Raw genomic sequence first — 17,477 nt, forward strand, 5'->3', positions numbered from 1 at the left:
AAGGTATTTGGGAGGTTGCTTATATTTACAAGTCTATTTTGCCACTTCTACATTACATTCTCCAAATTTCTTTCTTAGTAATATTGCTGATATTTTACTCATCATCTCTCTAAATCTTTTATTTGGTTCAAAACTGGTATGGAGAAATTTTATGTAGTTTTACTTATGTTTTCCAATCTCAAAGTGTGATCTTCTGCTAACATATGAAAGGCAAAGCAATGATGCAAAAAAAATTGTGTTGATACTGCAAGTTGTGAATACTGTCAAGTTTATGGTATGTAATTAATAGTAACTATTACTACATCAGTTATAAATGGATAAAGTTGTGTTTGGATTAACTAAATGCTCCAAAATATACAAGCAGCATAAAGGATAATGTTTTGGAATAGATAAGATTTTTAAGGCCCACAACCACCACCAAATATGAAAACAAAACAAAATTATGACAGAAAAAGAAGCTCTTCTGAGAACACTATATAGAATCGAGGAAAGACTAAGCATAAGATATGAGTCATCTATTCCCAACTTTATATAATAGGGTTTTATATTTACTATATTTACACATTCATTCTTGTAATGATGTTAATTGAAAGTTTTTATCTAATTCTTTTAATATGTGGATTAAAGATGGCATTTTGTTTTGTCATAAAATATTACTTTTTCAAAAAAAATGACACTTATGTACCTTAAAATAAATTATCTTCCATAAAATACCAACCATATTATTCCTAGTACTACTTCTTTAGTAACCTTTAATAATTGTCAATTATCTTATTGTCAGGTATTGGGCTAAATGCTTTACATATATTATCTCATCTATCCCACACAATTCAAGCTGCTAGTATCTTAGTCTTCATTTTATAAATGAGAAGGCTTATATGTAATAAGGTTAAATAGCCTTCTCAATATCATAGATTCCATATGAGATTATACCTCAATTTCAACATAAGTAAAATAATCTGAGCCCATGAGCCTAATTATCATCCTATCTACTACACCCAAAACTATAGATCTTTTTGTATAAATAATACTAATATCAACTTTATAGCATTTTTTAAAATATCTGTATGACCAAAAAGAAAATAGATGTAAATAATGTCTTGAGTTTTCAAGTTAATAAATTTACTAAAATACTCTTAAAAGTAGAATAATACAAATATTTTATTGTCAAAACTATTTTTACATTCCACAATTATTAAAGGAGATAAACTGTTTTACTGAAAGAAACTTTTACTATGTCATATTTTAAAAGAGAAATAGTAAATCTCAGAAACTTTGACAGCAATAATCATAATCTAAGATGTGTAAACTATAATGAAATCTGTTATTCAATTATAATCCTGATAAACATCCTCAAGTGATAGTGGAAAGTTATAGATTTCTAGGAGATCATCTAGTTTGCTATGTTGCTCTCCACTCTTAAGTTAAATACAGCTTTCATGAACTTGATGAAGGAGTATTAAATGGTTATTTTGTTTCAAATAAAATCTTGGTACTTTAGAAAAACTTTTAACATTTTTTAAACTGCACATACAGTGGCATAAACCATGTTTTCGAGAAAAATTTTGAAAATTTGTTGGCCAATCAATTATTTGACTTTTTCAAAGCACAATATATTTGGCAGCTTCCTGAACCATTCCATGCTTTGACTTAGCTGATGTGAATGGATTATAGATGTCTTGCCACAACTTTGTCCTCTAATGTGGAAAATTTGATTGTTGTTTTACTAGTAGACTCACCTAATGCACACAATGCGTCCAAAGTGAGCCTATAAGAAAGTATTAAAAAAAACCCTAAATAACTCTGAAGGGAAAACATGAAAATAACAGCTTGTTTTCATCAAGTCATAAAAATTAAATTATAGAAAGGGGTGAAAATATTTATCCAAACCCTGAACAGAGGAATACAGTTCAAAATAACAATAATGTAGAAATAGATCAAATTTAGCATACATAAATACAGAGATATAGTGAGATGAATATATTTTGACAGTGGGAATTGGTACTTAGGAAAATTACTTCGTAGTATGTAGCAAGAATTTCTAAAATGTGTTGTTTTTTTTTTCTTTTTGAACCAGTAATTTCAATTCCTGAAGACATAATATGTAGTATGGTTGAGGAAATATCTCAGTATCTTGACAAAGGTGCTCTTACCAATGTTACATATAAAGTGAAATATTGAAAATAACCTATTGAGGTTCAACAATAAAAGAGAACATAAAATAAAATGTGAGCATTTGAGTAACACTTGTAAATACTTAGAAGTTGTGCTGCTATAATGTGAAATGGTAAACATAGAGATATAAAACTTTATATGCACCAACTTTTTAAAAATGTTATCAGAAATTATTGGCTATTAAAACACCAAAATATTAGTAGTAATTGCTTCTGGGTAATGAGATTATATGTACTTGTAATTTCATCCTTACATTTTCTGTGTATACAAAACTTTTCAAAGTAAGAACAAGTCACTCTTATATAATAATAAAAGAAAGATTCAAAATTAAAAATATACACACATATACACAATTATTTTTAACTAGAGAAATTCAGGAGCAACTAAATTTTAAAACACCCAAAAGAATATTTTCTATGAGTTATTGACATTCTTTGATTGGCACAATACAGATTTGAACATCTTTCATAATATTTACACATTTTACTTATATTTCCCTTATTTTTGGACTATAATGGACTATACTTAATAGACTATAAACATGTTTAGCACAGTGATAGCACAACCTCTATGGTCTATCTGCTCTCACTATGTTCTCAGCCAATAATTGTTACATTGAAATTTAGAATTAAATATATTGGCTACAGTACTAATTCTGAATACCATTTCAATAGACATTTGAGCAGCACATAATCACTGTTCTGCAATTTCTAGCCTTTCACTTTGATAGCTTGCAGAAGGAAACACTGCCAGGTTTAATTATTTCTTTCCCATTGTGGAGAACATTTTTTCAGGCATATCAACCACAAAAAACTTACCATCATTCTGAGAAATTCATTGAACTAGTAGAGTTTCAGATGTCATAATAGCATATATCTTCCTCTGAAGGCTATGTTGAATTGTGCAAAAAATCCTAAATCTTTGCAATTCTTTTGCCCAATAGAGGGAATTTAGGGACAGTGGTGAACATAAATGTATATTAATTGTTCTATACTAATGTCAAAGAGGACAGTTCTACATTGAAAAGGGTATTTGGGCTGAGTTTGATCTTAATTCTTTTTAGTAGATTCTCATTGATCTGGTTCTGAAGCAATTACTTGACAAGGACATAGGAAACTATAAAAGAGAAGCTCAGCTAATGACGGTATAAAGACAGTTCTGATAAGTGGTCAGAAATATGATCAAGGGCAATTTGAGTTATTTTAATCACTCTGTATGGGTTTCTGAATTGTATTAATGATGGTTACATTCTTGTGTTATTAAGCTTCATTTTATACAGGCAAGTGCATGCCAAGAATGTAGTATACTTAAGTCAAAATATTAAGGGCATAATAATTATATTTTCTACTTCTATTTATATTATGTATAATTAGCAACCTGCTTTACAACTGTCTAAAATGTATATTTTAATGCTTTTAGGTACTGCTTTAAGCATGTGAAATCTAAGAAACAAAACTCATGTAAAATAATACAGATTTTCCTATCAGTGATCAATCAAAATAGAATAGATTAAGCCCAATAACATTATTAAATATCTGGCATTTTTATTTTGAACATTCTGACGTAACCATAAAAGCTTTCTAATATGGCTTTATATTTTATTAGTCAAAATAATTAATTTCTGGCTGCTGTCAAGAACAGCCAAAATATCTTGGTGGATTAAAATAATAAAAGCTTATTTCTCCCTTTCATAATAGCAGTGATAAAGTAGGTTTAAAGTGATGCTCTCCTACAAGAAGGATCCAGGGATCCAAGCTACCTGCAGCTTGTGTCTCCAACATCCCTAGGGCTGGATGCAGAATTCTTCATTGGATCCGCTGAATACAGTTGGCAATGATAGCCTATGACAGAGAGTAAAGAATGTATTACAGCCAGGTCGATGTATGTAAATCTCTTCTACCCACAGTCCTTTGGCCAAATCACATAGCAAGTAACAAACCACAAGAGGACTGCAATTTTTTGAAGTACTGTTTCCAGATACCCATGATGAAAAAGTGGTGTTGTGAGAAATCACCCAATCTCTGTCACACATGTTGTCTGTTTAGACAGCCCTTTAATAGTCGACATAAGGGAATTACATAACACATATAGCAAGTTTGAAGAATAGAATATTATTTTACGATAAAATAAAATGTAGACTTCTATTTTCTTACTTTTTGGCACTTAAAATTGTGAAAATAAAGCTATTCTTTCAGATACCAAATAATACATTCCTCTGAATAATTTTTAAACTTTAAATTTTAATGAGTTCTGTATACTTTGTTCTACTGTATTATTTACCCTTGATTTAAATTTTGACTCATTTTGTGGCTCAAGTAAGATGTATAGAAAAGACACCTTCAATTTATATTAGAAATTCCCCAAATACCTTTACACTGATTTCCAAAATAAGTAGCATCAGCTTCCCAGAGACCTAATGCCAATTTTTATTGATGGCTACCATCAGGAAATTAGTTAACATTACATTACAAGTTTCATTTTGAAAATCATAGAAAGTAAAAGAATGAGGATGCTGGTGTCATATTGTTATAGAATGCTGAAAAAAAATTCCAGGAATATATTCTTGAAACATTGTGTAAATATCAATTGCTTTGAAACTTAATGCAGAAAAGGTAACAAATTATTTTTAGAGAAAAATAATCTTAACATTTTCTTTTTCTAAGCTCCATATTTATTTACTATGCAAGAAACTTTATCAGAATGTGTAGTAGTTTCTTAATATACGTATATTATTTGACATATTTTCTATAATTATGAATACGATTATTTTACTCTCTCTTTTTTTGCCCTACAAACTAAACAAATTTTTATTTAAATAACGCCAAACTTTTTGAAGACAAAATAAAACAGATATGCTCTCACTCTTTGCTGATGGCCTTCTGGTGCAGTAACCCAGAAGAGTAATTTAACAATATGTAGAAAAAGCCATAAAATCTTGCATATTTCTTGACTCAATCATTCTATATTTAGGAATTGCTTAAGCAAATACTTAAGCAGGATGGAGAGCTATTTACACTTAGATGTTCATTACAGCATTGATTGTAATAATAAAATATTGGGAAAATAAAATCCTCCCTCTAACTTTAAGTAGTCTCCCTTGTCTGTTTTTCCCTTATTTGTGCCCATATGTACTCTCACTCTTCTTGTTAATCTTTGTATATACTGTATTGAAATCTCTATTAATATATTTATTCTTGAAGATTTTCTTTCTCTTTTGGGCTTTAGAGTCTGTCTATCTGGTTTGAAATGCTGGTTTCAAGGCTAGCTCTGTTGCCCCAAACAAGTTTAATTTCTTCATCTGTAAAACTGGTATAATAGTACCTAGCTATACAATTTTTTAAACTTTTATTTTGCATTCAATGGTGTCAGGCCTCTGAGCCCAAGCTAAGCCATCACATCCCCTGTGACCTGCACGTACACATCCAGATGGCCGGTTCCTGACTTAACTGATGACATTCCACCACAAAAGAAGTGAAAATGGCCTGTTCCTGCCTTAACTGATGACATTGCCTTGTGAAATTCCTTCTCCTGGCTCATCCTGGCTCAAAAGCTCCCCTACTGAGCACCTTGTGACCCCCACTCCTGCCTGCCAGAGAACAACCCCCCTTTGACTGTAATTTTCCTTTACCTGCCCAAATCTTGTAAAACGGTCCCAACCCTATCTCCCTTCACTGACTCTCTTTTTGGACTCAGCCCGCATGCACCCAGGTGATTAAAAGCTTTATTGCTCACACAAAGCCTGTTTGGTGGTCTCTTCACATGGACATGCATGAAATTTGGTGCTGTGACTCAGATCGGGGGACCTCCCTTGGGAGATCAATCCCCTGTCCTCCTGCTCTTTGCTCCGTGAGAAAGATCCACCTACAATCTCAGGTCCTCAGACCGACCAGCACAAGAGACGTCTCACCAATTTCAAATCCGGTAAGCGGCCTCTTTTTACTCTCTTCTCCAACCTCCCTCACTATCCCTCAACCTCTTTCTCCTTTCAGTCTTGCCGCCACACTTCAATCTCTCCCATCTCTTCATTTCAATTCCTTTCATTTTCTGGTAGAGACAAAGGAGACACGTTTTATCTGTGGACCCAAAACTCTGGCACCGGTCATGGACTGGGAAGGCAGCCTTCCCTTGGTGTTTAATCATTGCAGGGACACCTCTCTGATTATTCACCCATGTTTCAGGGGTGTCAGACCACACAGGGATGCCTGCCTTGGTCCTTCACCCTTAGCAGCAAGTCCTGCTTTTCTTGGGGAGAGGCAAGAACCCCAACCCCTTCTCTCCGTGTCTCTACCCCTTCTCCGCTTTTCTAGGGGAGGGGCAAGAACACCTCAACCCCTTCTCCTTCACCCTTAGCAGCAAGTCCCACTTTTCTGGGGGAGGGGCAGGAACCCCGACCTCTTATCTCTGCACCCCGATCCCTTATTTCTGCACCCCGACCTCTTAATTCTGCGCCACAACCCCTTATTTCCACACCCCGACCCCTTCTCTGCTTTTCTGGAGGGCAAGAACCCCCCACCCCTTCTCCGTGTCTCTACTCTCTTTTCTCTGGGCTTGCCTCCTTCGCTATGGGCAAGCTTCCACCTTCCATTCCTCCTTCTTCTCCCTTAGCCTGTGTTCTTAAGAACTTAAAACCTCTTCAACTCTCACCTGACCTAAAATCTAAGCATCTTATTTTCTTCTGCGATGCCACTTGACCCCAATACAAACTCGACAGTAGTTCCAAATAGCCAGAAAATGGCACTTTCAATTTTTCCATTCTACAAGATCTAAATAATTCTTGTCATAAAATAGGCAAATGGTCTGAGGTGCCTGACGTCCAAGCATTCTTTTACACATCGGTCCCTTCCTAGTCTCTGTTCCCAATGCAACTCATCCCAAATCTTCCTTCTTTCCCTCCCACCTGTCCCCTCAGTCCCAACCCCAAGCGTCACTAAGTCTTTCTAACCTTCCTTTTCTACAGACCCATCTGACCTCTCCCCTCCTCACCAGGCTGAGCTAGGTCCCAATTCTTCCTCAGCCTCCACTCCTCCACCCTATAATCCTTTTATCACCTCCCCTCCTCACACCCAGTCCGGCCTACAGTTTCATTCCGTGACTAGCCCTCCCCCACCTGCCCAGCAATTTACTCTTAAAAAGGTGGCTGGAGCTAAAGGCATAGTCAAGGTTAATGCTCCTTTTTCTTTATCTCAAATCAGATAGCGTTTAGGCTCTTTTTCATCAAATATAAAAACCCAGTCTAGTTCATGGCTCATTTGGCAGCAACCCTGAGACACTTTACAGCCCTAGACCTTAAAAGGTCAAAAGGCTGTCTTATTCTCAATATACATTTTATTACCCAATCTGCTCCCGACATTAAATAAAACTCCAAAAATTAAATTCCAGCCCTCAAACCCCACAACAGGACTTAATTAACCTCGCCTTCAAGGTGTACAATAATAGAGTAGAGGCAGCCAAGTAGCAACATATTTCTGAGTTGCAATTCCTTCCTTGCTTCCACTGTGAGACAAACCCCAGCCACATCTCCAGCACACAAGAACTTCCAAACACCTAAACCGCAGTGGCCAGGTGTTCCTCCAGAACTGCCTCCCCCAGGAACTTGCTACAAGTGCCAGAAATCTGGCCACCAGGCCAAGGAATGCCTGCAGCCCAGGATTCCTCCCAAGCTGTGTCCCATCTGTGTGGGACCCCACTGGAAATCGGACTGTTCAACTCACCTGGCAGCCACTCCCAGAGCCCCTGGAACTCTGGCCCAAGGCTCTCTGACTGACTCCTTCCCAGATCTTCTCGGCTTAGCAGCTGAAGACTGGCACTGCCCGATCGCCTCAGAAGCCCCTTAGACCGTCACGGACGCCGAGCTTTTGGTAACTCTCACAGTGAAGGGTAAGTCTGTCCCCTTCTTAATCAATACAAAGCCTACCCACTCCACATTACCTTCTTTTCAAGGGCCTGTTTCCCTTGCCTCCATAACTGTTGCAGGTATTGACAGCCAAGCTTATAAACCTCTTAAAACTCCCCAACTCTGGTGCCAACTTAGACAATACTCTTTAATGCACTCCTTTTTAGTTATCCCCACCTGCTCAGTTCCCTTATTAGGCTGAGACACTTTAACTAAATTATCTGCTTTCCTGACTATTCCTGGACTACAGCTACATCTCATTGCCACCCTTCTTCCCAATCCAAAGCCTCCTTTGCATCCTCCTCTTGTATCCCCCCACCTTAACCCACAAGTATAGGACACCTCTACTCCCTCCTTGGTGACTGATCATGCAACCCTTACCATCTCATTAAAACCTAATCACCCTTACCCTGCTCAACGCCAATATCCCATCCCACAGTGCGCTTTAAAAAGATTAAAGCCTGTTATCAGTCACCTGTTACAGCATGGCCTTTTAAAGCCTATAAACTCTTCTTACAATTCCCCCATTTTACCTGTCCTAGAACCAGAAAAGCCTTACAGGTTAGTTCAGGATCTGAGCCTTATCAACAAAATTGTTTTGCCTATCCACCCCATGGTGCCAAACCCATATACTCTCCCATCCTCAATACCTCCCTCCACAATCCATTATTCTGTTTCAGATCTCAAACATGCTTTCTTTACTATTCCTTTGCACCCTTCATCCCAGCCTCTCTTCACTTTCACTTGGACTGACCCTGACACTGATTAGGCTCAGCAAATTACCTGGGCTGTACTGCTGCAAGGCTTCACAGACAGCCCCCATTACTTCAGTTAAGCCCAAATTTCATCCTCATCTGTTACCTATCTCGGCATAATTCTCATAAAAACACATGTGCTCTCCCTGCTGATCGTGTCTGACTAATCTCCCAAACCCCAATCCCTTACAAAACAACAACTCCTTTCCTTCCTAGGCATGGTTAGTGCGGTCAGAATTCTTACACTAGGACCAGGACTGCACCCTGTAGCCTTTTTATCCAAACAACTTGACCTTACTGTTTGGCCTAGCCCTCAAGTCTGTGTGTGGCGGCTGCCACTGCCCTAATACTTTTAGAGGCCCTTAAAATCACAAACTATGCTCAACTCACTCTCTACAGTTCTCATAACTTCCAAAATCTATTTTCTTCCTCACACCTGACACATATACTTTCTGCTTCCTGGCTCCTTCAGCTGTACTCACTCTTTGTTGAGTCTCCCACATTATTCCGGATACCACACCTGACCCTCATGACTGAATCTCTCTGATCCACTTGACGTTCACCACATTTCCCCACATTTCCTTCTTTCATCTTCCTCACCCTGAACACACTTGGTTTATTGATGGCAGTTCCACCAGGCCTAATCGCCACTCACCAGCAAAGGCAGGCTATGCTATAGTATCTTCCACATCTATCATTGAGGCTACTGCTCTGTCCCCCTCCACTACCTCTCAGCAAGCTTAACTCATTGCCTTAAGTCAAGCCCTCACTCTTGCAAAAGGACTAAACGTCAATATTTATACTGACTCTAAATATGCCTTCCATATCCTGCACCATCATGCAAGAGGTTTCCTCACTAGGCAAGGGTCCTCTATCAGTAATGCCTCTTTAATAAAAATGCTTCTCAAAGCCGTTTTACTTCTAAAGGAAGCTAGAGTAATTCACTTCAAAGGCCATTAAAGGGCATCAGATCCCATCGCTCAGGACAATGCTTATGCTGATGAGATAGCTAAAAAAGCAGCTACCAATCCAACTTATATCCCTCACTTTCAGTTTTTCTCCTTCACATCGGTCACTCCCACTGATCCTTCACATCCTACTCCCCCGCTGAAACTTCCACCTATCAATCTTGTCCCACACAAGGCAAATGGTTCTTAGACCAAGGAAAATATCTCCTTCCAGCCTCACAGGCCCATTTTATTCTGTCGTCATTTCATAACCTCTTCCACATAGGTTACAAGCCGCTAGCCCGTCTCTTACAACCTCTCATTTCCTTTCCATCCTGGAAATCTATCCTCAAGGAGATCACTTCTCAGTGTTCCATCTGCTATTCTACTACCCCTCAGGGATTGTCCAGGCCCCCTCCCTTTCCTACACATCAAGCTCGGGGATTTGTCCCTGCCCAGGACTGGCAAATTGACTACTCACATGCCCCGAGTAAGAAAACTAAAATATCTCTTAGTCTAGGTAAACACTTTCACTGGATAGGTACAGGCCTTTCCTACAAGGTCTGAGAAGGCCACCACAGTCATTTCTTCCCTTCTGTCAGACATAATTCCTCGGTTTGGCCTTCCCACCTCTATACAGTCCTATAACAGATCGGCCTTTATTAGTCAAATCAGCCAAGCATTTTTTCAGGCTCTTGGTATTCAGTGAAACCTTTATATCCCTAACAGTCCTCAGTCTTCAGGAAAGATAGAACAGACTAATGGTCTTTTAAAAACACACCTCACCAAGTTCAGCCACCAACTTAAAAAGGACTACACAATACTTTTATCACTTTCCCTTCTCAGAATTCAGGCCTGTCCTCGGAATGCTACAGAGTACAGTCCATTTGAGCTCCTGTTTAGATGCTCCTTTTTATTAGGCCCCAGTCTTATTCCAGACACCAGACCAACTTGGACTGTGCCCCAAAAAACTTGTCATCCCTACTTCTTCTGTCTAGTCATACTCCTATTCACCGTTCTCAACTACTCATACATGCCCTGCTTTTGTTTACACTGCTGGTTTACACTGTTTCTCTAAGCCATCACAGCTGATACCTCCTGGTGCTATCCCCAAACTGCCACTCTTAACTCTTAAAGTAAATAAATAATCTTTGCTGGCAGGACTATGCTGAACCTCCTTAGGCACTCTCTAATTAGATGTCCTGGGTCCTCCCAATTCTTAGACCTTTAATACCTGTTTTTCTCCTTCTCTTATTCCGTTTAGTTTTTCAATTCATACAAAACCGTATCCAGGCCGTCACCAATAATTCTACATGACAAATGTTTCTTCTAAAAACCCCACAATTTCACCCCTTACCACAAAATCTTCCTTCAGCTTAATCTCTCCCACTCTAGGTTCCCATGCCGCCCCTAATCCCGCTTGAAGTAGCCCTGAGAAACATCGCCCATTATCTCTCCATACCACCCCCCAAAATTTTCACCGTCCCAACACTTTACCACTATTTCATTTTATTTTTCTTATTAATATAAGAAGACAGGAATGTCAGGCCTCTGAGACCAAGCTAAGCCATCATATCCCCTGTGACCTGCACGTACACATCCAGATGGCCGGTTCCTGACTTAACCGATGACATTCCACCACAAAAGAAGTGAAAATGGCCTGTTCCTGCCTTAACTGATGACATTGTCTCATGAAATTCCTTCTCCTGGCTCATCCTGGCTCAAAAGCTCCCTACTGAGCACCTTGTGACCCCCACTCCTGCCCGCCAGAGAACAACCCCCCTTTGACTGTAATTTTCCTTTACCTGCCCAAATCTTGTAAAACGGTCCCACCGCTATCTCCCTTCGCTGACTCTCTTTTTGGACTCAGCCCTCCTGCACTCAGGTGATTAAAAGCTTTATTGCTCACACAAAGCCTGTTTGGTGGTCTCTTCACACTGATGCGCATGAAAAATGGTATATGTGCAGGTTTGTTATATAGGTAAATTACATATCACAGGGATTTGGTGTCCAAATTATTTTGCCACCCAGGTAATAAGCATAGTACCCAACAGGTACTTTTTCGATGCTCACCCTCTTACCTCCACCCACCTTCAAGGAGTCTCCCATGTCTGTTGTTCCCTTATTTGTTTTCATATGTACTTTCACCCTTCTTTCAAATATTTGTATATACTATATTTGGATATCTATGGATACAAAGATTTTCTTTCTCTTTTGCCAGGTTATTCTACTGATTTATTCAAAGCACATTGTTTACGTTCATTGAAATTTCATTTTAAATGCCTTTTTATTGGTGATCATATACAACAATTTTCTATTCTAAGAAAAAATTTTCTCCATATAAATTAAAATATAATTAATTGATTATTATGAGTAAAAAGTAGGAAACTATGAATGAAACTACAGATGGCTTCAAATTTATTTCTTAAAGTAACTCCAATTTGATTTCTTTATTGAATTCAGAGTAAATAAATAGATTAGTGGTATTCTCCTTTCAATATTTTATAAAATGCTTGACTCACTCCTGACATTTTTTGTGTTATTTCCCTTCCAAGTGTGATTTGTCACTGATGCTATAAAGGAATGTGATCACTAGGGTTGAAAATGACTTAATTTGAATAGTATGCATAAATGTTTCAAATGCAAGTATCCTTCTGTTGAAACAACATCTAAATAAAAATTAGAGAAATATGGCTTGGAGGATAATTATTGCCATATGAATGAAGTTGAATAAAGAATGAGAGAAGGAATCTGTTTGTCAGCCTCTCATAATTTCAATATTGGGCATTAGCATTCATTGGCTTTGTTACTAAATGACAAGGGATGAATTGAAAACATTTACATTTTGGTAAGCAGTATCAATTAATTGACAACATACATAAACACATGAATAACTGAAATTGCTGAATTCCAGAAAATATTTTGATGCTTCTTTTGGGGTTCATCTATTAGAAAATATAAAAATGCCTCCTTATAACTTTCTGTTTGTTCATTTGAATAAAGCAGGGAACTGATTTCCATCAAATAAGTTGGCTGCAATGAAATACTTAATTTGGAGAATTGAATTAGCAACAACATAGTAGAGCACTACCAGAGAAGAAAAACACCTTAAATGACAATCGGTAGCTATAAGTTATAGCAGAAAATAAATATCTGATTATTATCATAGTATTCATTACAAAAACATATTAATAATTAAAGATGATGTGAAAAATGCAAATAGTTTATCACTAAGGAACAACTGCATAGGTGTATCAGTCTGGTTTGTATTATGCTAATAGATAACCCTAGAATCTCAGTAGTTTTAAACAATACATGTTGAATCTACATGTCTATCACAGATTTTCAGATTTTTAGGAGGTTCCTGCTTATCATAGTCATTAGTCATTTACAACGCAAGATTGATGAAAGAGACACTGGGGTTGGCAGTTATGTACCAGGGTAAAACAGAGAACTTAAAGATGTCATTCTAGAAAATAAATGTTTGACTTAGAGATGACAGACAACCAGAACTAACATCACGTTTCTCACACCCACTCACCTAGCAAGTGGCCAGAATGTATAAATCAACTGTATTATTTCTCAAGTTAAGAGCTGAAATATTCCTTGAATAATACTAGCTACTACCACAACTAGGTATTACAACAACTACTGCTACAGGAAAGGAGTCCCTACCCAGACCCCAAGAGAGGGTTATTGGATCTCATGCAAGAAAGAATTCAGGGTGAGTCCGCAGTGCAAAGTAAAGGCAAGTTTATTAAGAAAGTAAAGTAGTGAAAGTACAGCTATTCCGTAGATAGAGTGAGATGTTCCTGAAAGCAAAAGGAGGAATGGCATCCACCCTAGGTACAATGCTTGTTTATATAGGATAAAAAGATCATGGAAGATGTGCTCTGCTACAAGGGTTTGTGATGAAGGATTAATTTTCTTAATTACTGTATTTTGAAACAATCAATGTTATTATCTCTAAAGCAAAATTAGGAATGCCTTTGTTCTCCAGATATTAGGATATCTGGACACACCCAGGTCTGAGTCTGTTTAGTAAACATTATTCATTTGTTCCCTTAACCTTAAACATCTAGAAGCTAGGAATGCCAACTTTCTGGGGAGGGAAACCAGCAAGTCCCAGCCTCATTTTCCTGGCCCTCACTCAAGATGGAGCCGCTCTGGTTTGAATGTCTCTGACACCACTATTCCTTGAATAAGTACTTGAATAAGTACTAGCCTACAACACCAATGGTATGTTCATACAAGTTGGTGGATATGGAATTCTGGAACTATACGTTAGGCCAAACAGATCATCCCAGGGAGATACTAGTGAAAACCTCCTTGTGGAATTTAAAGATAGATTTTAAAAAGAGATTATAAATATAGGTATAGGTATGGGTATATAATCTCATAATATAGTTATATATAATTGACAACTACTTAGGATATTGCTATTCTATTGCTTTTCCTGTCAGAGTGTTCAATATATTGTACTGTTGTAATTTCATATTTCCTCACAAGTCCTAACTAACTACTTCATTTGGGCACACAAGAATTTACAAAATAAAGCGAAAAGCTTGTTCTTCTAAGTTGAACTAGGAATATAGAAATTATGGCAGCCCAAGGTTGTATGTCCCAGGATATAGTAATTGCTTCATAAATTATACCTCTTATTTAAGTTTCAACATTCTTTCCCACAAAAAAAGCAAAATAAAACGGTTTGACACATGATCAACATCACATATCATGATCACATATGCAGGTAGTTTATTTAAGGAAGTAATCTTAAGAAAGAAGAATAGGAAACTGGGTAAATGAAATAAACAATTATTAAGCTAACCATCAAAAGAGCAATTGGGGGCTCAGTTCCACTAGAACCCACAAGGACCTGTGTAGAAGGTGGCACAGATTGTTTCCTGAGGGGTGGATAGAAGGAAATCTACAAAATCCCATCCTTTCTAGGTCAAAAGTTGCCCTGTGATGTATTAATAGCTTGCGCTTTCAGGTTTGATCATGCATGGTTCTTTGCACTAGTTCCCATAGTGTCTCCATCAGAAAGGTCCTGGGACAGAAAGTAAACATAAAGTAATTTTGAGAGGAGCTCCAGTCAGTTTACATCTGTCCCAAGCTGTTATCCTAAAAAATGATTGATGTAAAAGGTGTTCTCAATGATCTGAGGCAGGACACAGAGGTGTCTAGTTAAGGACCATAATTAGCTATTATAGTATCAGCTATTGTAATCCAAATAGTCTGCTCCTTCACACCTACTTTAAATTTTCTAATGTGAGTTTCTTCTAGTACATACTTAAAAATGAGCCACCATATCATATTTATTTTGAATGGTCCATTTAGATGTTGCTTCTTAATTTTATATTTCCCTTTTCTAGACATTTTTTTCTGCCTTTGCCTTCATTAATGCTCTTCTTGAAACTTCTAGACACCATTTCCTCATTAGTTACTGTTCCTTTACTGCAAGTTAATGAGCTTCATGTAAAATAAGCTAGACTTTCCTTGCCTTCTTTGTCTTTATTCTCCACAATACTAACAGACAACTATATCAAACTTAACTGAGGTATTGGAGGCAATTTTTTAATGCTACATAGGAGCAGAAATTTTATAGCTGTGGCTAAATACAACATTTTCCAAGTCTAGAAAAAAACCCATCAGTTACTTTTGATAGGTTACAATTGCCAGATTATGAATGCTGCTAACCCGGCTTCCTTATCCTGAATTTCTGCTCTTTCCCAAACTCTGTTTATTCTGTTCAGTCACTTTAATTTTTCACTACCAGTTTTAATACTGTTTGCCCCAGTATCCAAGTTCTTAATAAATAAAATCTTCATATACTCAGTACTCAAATACATTTAATTAGCATATTTCCCTAAATTAGCCGCATTCAGTTTTGATAACATCCCCAAAATCTTCAGTGATGGAATCTGACGCACCAAATATATTTAGGAGGCAAAGACGTTACGAATAAAACACACACACACATGCATGCACGCACACATGCACACAGAAGGATTGGACTGCTACCAGGACTGTGTAATGTAAATTCATAGAAGATAAATATTTTCTTAACTGGCTCATAATTTACAAGACCCCTCTTTTATCAATAGAGTCCTTTCCTTAATTATTAGTTTAGTTTTTTTTTTTTATTTCCTTTATTCCCTGTTTTCCAGTTATGTTCCTGTTGGCCCGTTCCAAAAGATAAAAAGGCCTATTGTTGTAGGTAAAAAATAATAACCTCTATATAGCTACACAAAGATCTGGCCAAAGACTCAATATTACTTCCAGGAAGCATTTCAACAAATTCTTTGCTGAGGATTCTTATCCTGATCTGTTTATGAGGGTAAATAATTATTCTAGTTACATCATATTTTTCTGTTAAATATTTTAATAATTGTTCTATATATTATTTCACCTAGAATTCATACAAACTCCATTTTTGTGTGCTAAAATGCCCTGTCTATTGTAGCTTATGTTCACATTCCCAACATCATCTTGTACCAGGCTCCTCTAACTCAGCACTCTCCCAGTCTAATGACATTTTTCTGAGTCTTAAACTCTGGCTTGGGTCACCTCTGTGTGTTTGAAAGGGCTTCCCTTACTACCTGCAAAGTTTTTGCACCAGATATTTGCATGATTTATTTTTCATAAGAGAAGCATTAGGCTTCCTGTCTAAGAAGCCTTCCCTAGACAAAAAAGCAAACAACAAACAAACAAGAAACATGGATAAGTATTGACTGTCTTTTCCCAATATTACTACTGTCTTATTTTCTTCATCATTTATAAGTATCTAACATACTTACTATCTAATATCTAATATAGTTTATCACTTACTATTATCTAGTGTACTGTTTCTATTATTTTTAAGTGACTCAATGACTCAACTTGCATATTGTTTGTTTCCTGCTCCTACACTGTAAGTTCCATTAGCACAGAGGTTGTCTCTTTCTTCTCTCTTGTTCAACACTGATGAGAGACTGCATAAATATTATTAAACAATAAACATTGTTGTTACCATAAATATTGGTATTTCATATTAAAATAGCTATGGAAGTTTAGCATTCAAATACAAATTCTATTTAATTAAAATATTACTATAATTTATGTGAGATGAATTTGGACACATAATAATTTTAAACAGAGTACCTTTAAAAATTAGAATTTGGTAGAACAGGATTTTACAGAAATCACTGACCAAATCATTCTCTCATAACAAGTTAAATAATAAGTGTTTTGTACTATATCTTTTATTCCAGTGACATTAAATTTTTAGTCCATATCAGCAATCAAGGAAGGTCTCTTGAAGAATCGGTTTATTTGTGACACCTTCTGATTCTTCTTAAATTGTGGAATTTTTAAGATTATCCTTTCCGTTTGATTAAAAAATCCCTGGATTAGGAACCTTATAAGACTTCTCTTGCATTAAATACAGGGCACAGGATTTTAATTACATGATTTCCAAGTGTCCTTTTATTTTCTAAATTATTTGAGCATATCTATTATTTTTCACTATCTAGCATGCGAAATATGTAATTGTAGTGTTGCCAAATTAAAAAGGCCACTCTTTCCTATGGATTATCTAATTGGATATTAGATAATTACCCTTGGATGAGAGTAGGAAAACAATGTAATTTGTGATTCTCAAAATTTGTATAAAATTGCGATCATTAATGTCTTTGCTGTTATTTCCTATATTTCCCTTTTCTATTT

General features: G+C 36.7%; 1 long non-coding RNA gene across 1 annotated transcript in view; it reads right to left on the bottom strand.

Moving 5' to 3' along the window:
- Nucleotides 1-17,477, bottom strand: part of LOC134758362 (uncharacterized) — a 267,324-nt gene that overhangs the window by 204,884 nt on the left and 44,963 nt on the right. The window contains exon 3 of the long non-coding RNA XR_010133506.1: nt 3,935-4,016. This is a non-coding gene — a long non-coding RNA (uncharacterized lncRNA). The remainder of the gene's footprint in view (nt 1-3,934; nt 4,017-17,477) is intronic.

Source organism: Gorilla gorilla, chromosome 3, assembly GCF_029281585.2.
Source record: "Gorilla gorilla gorilla isolate KB3781 chromosome 3, NHGRI_mGorGor1-v2.1_pri, whole genome shotgun sequence".
In the NCBI taxonomy this organism is placed as follows: Eukaryota; Metazoa; Chordata; class Mammalia; order Primates; family Hominidae; genus Gorilla; species Gorilla gorilla.